Raw genomic sequence first — 6,614 nt, forward strand, 5'->3', positions numbered from 1 at the left:
GCAGGATATCAGACAAAAGCAGAAGCTGTTGATCTGGTCAGAGTGAACGAGAGAGTGACTGTTGGGAGGCCTTTGAGGTGAGTCATACTCAGAAGCCAGTGTGATTGTTTCTGCTTGAGATAAAGGCCTAGATTAAATAAGCAGCAGACGGGGAAATGATCACTCCCTAAAACAGGTATCGCTGGACTCTGATAGGAAGCATTCTGGGTGAGAGGCCGCTGTTGGAAAACACACAGAAGTCATGGCCCGTGGGTAAACATGATCATCCGACAGAGGATCTGGGAGCATAAACCCTTCATTGTTATGGCAGGATAGGAGATCAATATTCACTCATTAGACAGATGAGGAAGAGTGGATGGGATCCATCCCAGGCCCTACATCAACAGCGAAATTGGCTCATGTGATCTGACCCTCCTGTAGTCGTGGAGGGTCGGAACACAAGCAGCACCGCCAATACCCCATAAAACATGAAGCCAGAAGGGCGGTTGTGGAAATTGTGAAAGAATTAGTGGAGAGGGGAATTCTCCAAGACACTACAAGCAGTACTAATTGCTGCACATGGCCAGTCAGTAAACCTGATGGAAGTTACCATCTCACAATTGATTACACAGCTCTAAACAGGGTCACGCCTAAATTATACCTTCCAGTTGCCAGTCCATCCACAATCTTAAATGGGTTCTCCCAGTCCCCCAAACTCTTTACTGTATTGGATATTGTGAATGGATTCTGGTGTACCCGTGTGCCCCCCCCCCATCGTGACTCCCAAGATACGTTTGCATTTACCGTTGGGGAAAAATAGTATACTTGAACCAGATTTCCCCAGGAGTTCCATAATAGCCCAGCCATCTTCCACCATGTAATGAGTAGAGTACTCAGGGAGACTGACCTGCACCACAACAGTACAATATTCCGGTATGTCGATGACAACCTTCTGGATTCTGAATCCAAACCAAGACATCAGGAGGCACTATACTTAGTCCTGAAGCACTTGGCAGTAGTAACCCAGCTCCATGGCAATAAACAGTGACCTATAGGGTACTACTCTACTGCTGAGGGTCCCGACGTGAACGGCTTGCTCAGATGTATGGCTGCTTTAGACTGTGCTGTGTAGGCTGTGAGGTTCAGTGAGCCTATTGTGATGACAGCGAATTTAGTCTTGCGTATCAAACCCTCGTAGAAATGTTAAATACAGAAAAAGTACGCACGGTTTCTAACATCCTGAAGAAAGGCTAATGCCCGAAACGTCGATTCTCCTGTTCCCTAGACGCTGCCTGACCTGCTGCGCTTTTCCAGCAACACATTTCCATCTCTGATCTCCAGCATCTGCAGACCTCACTTTCTCCTTGCTCAGATGTATAGCTGCTTTAGACTGTGCTGTGTAGGCTGTGAGGTTCAGTGAGCCTATTGTGATGACAGCGAATTTAGTCTTGCGTATCAAACATACCCTCGTAGAAATGTTAAATACAGAAAAAGTACGCACGGTTTCTAACATGAGAAGGGCAAAATGGGAGGCTGGTCTTTTGCCACCAACCAAATCCATTACCATTGTACGAGATACCCGGGGAAACCCAGTGAAAGGGATGTTAGGCAATGGTGAACCACGTGTGTGGGAATGTGGACAATGAAGTAGAGGAAAGTGGGATAAAGGATGTGCTCTTGGAAGCACCAGATGAGACCCTGTTTGTGGATGGCTCGCAAAAATATGTAGACAGTTTGCCACGAACGGGATGGACAGTAGTGAACATGGAACTATGAGTTGTCGAGCGGGGAGAATAAAGGGAAGCCTGTCAGCCCAGGTGGCCGAGTTAGTGGCCCTCTCCCAGGCCTTCACGGAGGTGTCAGGGAGGAGGGTTAACATTTACACTGATAGTAGATATGCTTTCAGGATTGTCCATGATTGCATGACCATTTGGGGAAGACGGGGATTTGTCACTATGGGAGTCACCCCTGTCAAGCACGGACAATAAAGACAGTGCAGCGGAGAGAAGCGAGGGCTGCCGGGAAGGGTAGGTTTTCCCACTTAATAGGGACTTACCTCGGGAGTCGGGCCTCCACTTTTTACAGAGTGGTGAGGAGAGAGGACGGAGAGAAACGAGGGCTGCTGGGAAGGGTAAGTGATTGTTTTTTAAGTAAGTGAGACCTTAAACTAGTTTGGCAGGGGTGTGGGAACCAGAGCTACATATCTGAGAGGGGGGTAGTTGAGGATGAGCAATGACAGGATGTAGTAAATCTATCAGGGAAGTTTTTCATGTGATGAAACAAAGGGATCGGTTAAAGTGTGTCTACTTTAACACAAGAAGTGTCAGAAATAAACGTGATGAACTTAGAGCATGGATCAGTACCTGGGACTGTGATGTTGTGGCCATAACGGAGACTTGGATTTCACAGGGGCAGGAATGCTAGCTAGATGTTCCAGGGTTTAGAACATTTGAAAAGAACAGGCAGGGGGTAAAAGAGTAGAGGGGGTGTAGCATTGTTAATCAGAGAGTGTGTCACAGCTACAGAAATGAAGGTTGTCGAGGAAGATTTGTCTACTGAGTCTGTATGGGTGGAAGTTAAGAACAGCAAAGGAGTAGCCACCTCATTGGGGGTGTTCTATAGACCCCCTAATAGCAGTAGGGAGACAGAAGAACTCATAGACTGGCAGATTTTGGAAAAATGCAGATGTAGCACGGGTGTTATTATGGGTGACTTCAACTTTCCCAATATTGACAGGAACCTCCTTATTCCAGATGTTTTGGATGGAGCTGTTTTTGTCAGGTATGTTCAAGAGGGTTTCTTTATTCAGTATGTAGACAAGCGGACGAGGGGAGAGGCCATTTTGGATTTGGTGCTCGGCAATGAGCCAGGCCAGGTGTCAGATCTTGCGGTGGGAGAGCACTTTGGATACAGTGACCTCACGTTTACCATAGCCATCGAGAGGGAAAGGAGCAGTTACCATGGCAAGATATTTAATTGGGGAAAAGGAAATTATGACGCTATCAGACAGGAGTTGGGAAGTACAGATTGAGAGCAATTGTTCGACAGAAAGGGCACCACAGACATGTGGATACTGTTTAAGGAACAGATGTTGCGAGTGATGCATAAATTTGTTCTGTGAGACAGGTAAGAAGGGGTAAGATTCAGGAACTTTGGATGATGAGAAGAGAGGAGCTTCTTCTCAAAAGGAAGAAAGCAGCTTACATAAGGTGGAGGAAGCAAGGATCTAGCACAGCTTTAAAGGATTACAGGCTTATTGGAAAGAAGCTCAAAAATGGACTGCAGAGAGCCAGAAGGGGCACGAAAAAGGCTTGGCGGGAAGGATTAGGGAGAATCTAAAGGCATTTTACTCATACGTGAGGAATAAGAGAATGATCGGGGAGAAGGTAGGGCCAGTCAGGGATAGCGTAGGTCACTTGTGCATGGTGCCTGAGCAGATAGGGGAAGCCCTGAATGAGCTCTTTGCTTTGGTTTTCACTGAGGAAAGGGACCTTGTTGTGAATGAAAACTTTGAGGAGCCAGGAAACAGGCTTGAACAGATCGAGATTGAGGAAGTTGATGTGCTGGAAATTTTGGAAAACATTAAGATTGATAAGTCCCCAGGGCCAGACCAGGTTTATCCTAGGTTGCTCCGGGAAGTGAGAAAAGAGGTTGTTAAGCTGCTGGCGAACATATTTGCTTCCTCACTCTCCACGGGAGTTGTACCGGAGGATTGGAGGGAGGCGAATGTTCTTCCTTTTTTCAAGAAGGGTAATAGGGAAATCCCTGGCAATTACAGACCAGTCAGTCTTATGTCTGTGGTCAGCAAGGTTTTGGAAAGAATTCTGAGGGATAGGATTTATGACTGTTTGGAAAAGCACATCGTGATTAAAAGCAGTCATCATGGCTTTGTGAGGGGCAGGTCATACCTCACAAATCTTATTGAGTTCGTTGAGGAGGAGATGAGACAGGTTGATGAAGGTTGGGCAGTGGATGTGGTGTATATGGACTTCAGCAAGGCATTTGATATAGTTCCACATGGTAGGCTCATTCATAAAGTCAGGAGGTATGGGATACAGGGAGTTTTGATTCTGGATTCAGAATTGGTTGGCTGACAGAAGGCAGAGAGTGGTTGTAGATGGAAAGTATTCTGCCCTGGAGGTCAGTGGTGAGTGGTACCTGAAGCCTCTATTCTTAGGCCTCTGCTCTTTTTAGCTTTTATAAGTAACTTGGATGAGGAGGTTGAGGGGTAGCTTAGTAAATTTGTCGATGACACAAAGGTTGGAGGTGTCATTGATAGTATCGAGGGCTCTTGCAGGCTGCAGCGTGACATTGACAGGATGCAGAGCTGGGCTGAGAAATGGCAGATGGAGTTCAACTTGGATAAATGCAAAGTGATGCATTTTGGAAAGTTGAACGTGAATGCTCAAGATAGGATTAAAGACAGGATTCTTGGCAGTGTGGAGGAACAGTGGGATCTTGATGTTCAAGTGCATAGATCCCTCAAAGTTGCCACCCAAGTGGATAGGATTGCTAAGAAAGCATATGGTGTTTTATCTTTCATTAATGGGAGGTCGAGTTTAAGAACCGTGAGGTTTTGCTGCAACTCTACAAAATCCTGGTGAGACCACACTGGGAATATTGTGTCCAGTTCTGGTCATCCTGTTATTGGAAAGATATGGAGACTTTGGAGAGGGTGCAAAGAAAGTTTCCCAGAATGCTGACTGGACTGGAGGGCTTGTCTTACGACGAGAGGTTGATAAGCTCGAACTTTTCTCTCTGGAGAGGAGGAGGAAGAAAGGTGATCTGATCAAGGTGTACAAGCTAATAAGAGGCATAGTTAGAGTTGATAGCCAGAGACTTCTCACCAGGGCAGGATTGACTGGCACGAGGGGTCATAGTTTTAGACGTTGGGAGGAAATAATAGAGGAGACACCAGATGTAGGTTATTTACGCAGAGTTGTGAATGCATGGACTGCATTGCCAGTGGCGGTGGTGGAAGTAGCGTCATTAGGGACATTTAAGCGACTGCTGGACACGCACATGGACAGCAGTGAATTGAGGGGTGCACAGGTTAGGTTATTTTATTTTAGATTAGAATTAAATCTTGGCACAACTTCTCTGTGTTCTATGTTCTACGTTCTAGGAGGCAAGCAAGCTCCCATCAAAGACTGCAGTGTTGAAGGTCAAGGCCCACGAGAAGGAACCAGATGAATAGAATAAAAGTGGCACACTTTTAAGGGGAACCAGGCTGTTGACAAAGCTGCTCAATCAGCCCTAGAGACAGAAGACATCCATCCTTGGTCTGCCATCTTTGCTGAGGATGGCCCCACCATAAGCATTACCCCTGGCACACTGGTACCCCTGAGGGTGAATGTGCCAGGTGGAAGGTGCAGGGGTCCACGCCAGATGAGAAAGGTGTCTGGAGATTGAGGTCCTGGCCCCCGTGTATATCCAACATACTCTTATGCAATTACATCACGGCGTTTTGCACATGGGGCGTGATGCTATGATATCCAGCATCGGGAAGGAATGGTGGTGGAAGGACATGGGCAGAATCTGTCATTGCTGTGTGACATGTGCCCAGCACAACCAAGCAGGCCCACTAAAATTAGAATGGGGCACCAGCCACGCCCAAAGGGAGCTTGGGAGCGTGTACAAATAGATTTTATGGGACCTTTTCCCCAATCCCATGGGAAGATGTATTGCCCTGTGATTATTGACCAATTCACCAGGTGGGTCGAGGCCTACCCTACCCAGAATTGCTCAACCATCATTGTGGCAAGGATTTTAGCTGAGCAGGTGATTCCGGTGGCGGGTGGCGGGCGGGGTGAGGGACGGGCGGGGGTTGCCATCCCGGATTGGACTCCAACCAGGGGATCCATTTTACTGGATGAGTTGCTTACCGGAGTAGGCACGGTTACATGTTAATACTTACCTATACATGTTCTATATGCACGTGCAGCAAAATACCATCTCTAAATGCTGGGTTTGTACCTAAATCCCCTCATACTCAAGTGGGGGCAGATCCATTCCATTTAATAAATCAGAGACGGCAGAATGGTGGTTGGACTAGGAGCAATCCTCAAAATTATCCATTTGATGGGGGGGGGGGGGGGTAAGTCTGACAGAGAATCTCATGAGTCACTCATGCGAGGCCCTGACCAGACTATTTCTGTTGCCAATGATAAGGTCACCTGGGAGACCGCAGGTTATAACATGTAAAAGTATCATGATTGGTTCCAGCTTCACTACATCCTTTCTCAAACGCCCCTGGCTCTGTCCCTCACAACACCCCAGATGATTGAACACCCACGGGGACTATTTGTTTTAAATGTAATTGTACTTCAATTACAATTACAAGGGTGGAATGCCGGAACCAGCGAATGTTCCCATTCCCTGCTCCTTACCTCGTCCGGCTGCCAATTGTTTCTTTCTGAAAGTATGACCACAGGTAAAATGTTCAAAACCATTTGGACCACAATTCAGACTGATTATCCGAGGACTTACAATGGTACTTATTTTGTCTGTGGTCTCAAGGTCTACCCTTGGGTCCCTCTGGATTGATCCAGATCTTGCTACCTTGCGTATGTGGTCCCTTTTGTTCGCCATTACAGTTCCCTCCATCCCAACATACACCTACTTCGATCCAAACG

The 6,614-nt window shown here is 46.9% G+C and overlaps 1 protein-coding gene across 1 annotated transcript in view; it reads left to right on the plus strand.

Annotated features, from left to right (window-relative positions):
* The window catches only part of LOC122563631 (amine sulfotransferase-like), a 57,362-nt gene continuing 50,748 nt past the window's right edge, over positions 1-6,614 (plus strand). The window contains exon 1 of the mRNA XM_043717619.1: positions 1-77. The gene's annotated coding sequence lies outside the window, so the exon portion shown is untranslated. The remainder of the gene's footprint in view (positions 78-6,614) is intronic.

This window comes from Chiloscyllium plagiosum, chromosome 27 (assembly GCF_004010195.1).
Source record: "Chiloscyllium plagiosum isolate BGI_BamShark_2017 chromosome 27, ASM401019v2, whole genome shotgun sequence".
In the NCBI taxonomy this organism is placed as follows: domain Eukaryota; kingdom Metazoa; phylum Chordata; class Chondrichthyes; order Orectolobiformes; family Hemiscylliidae; genus Chiloscyllium; species Chiloscyllium plagiosum.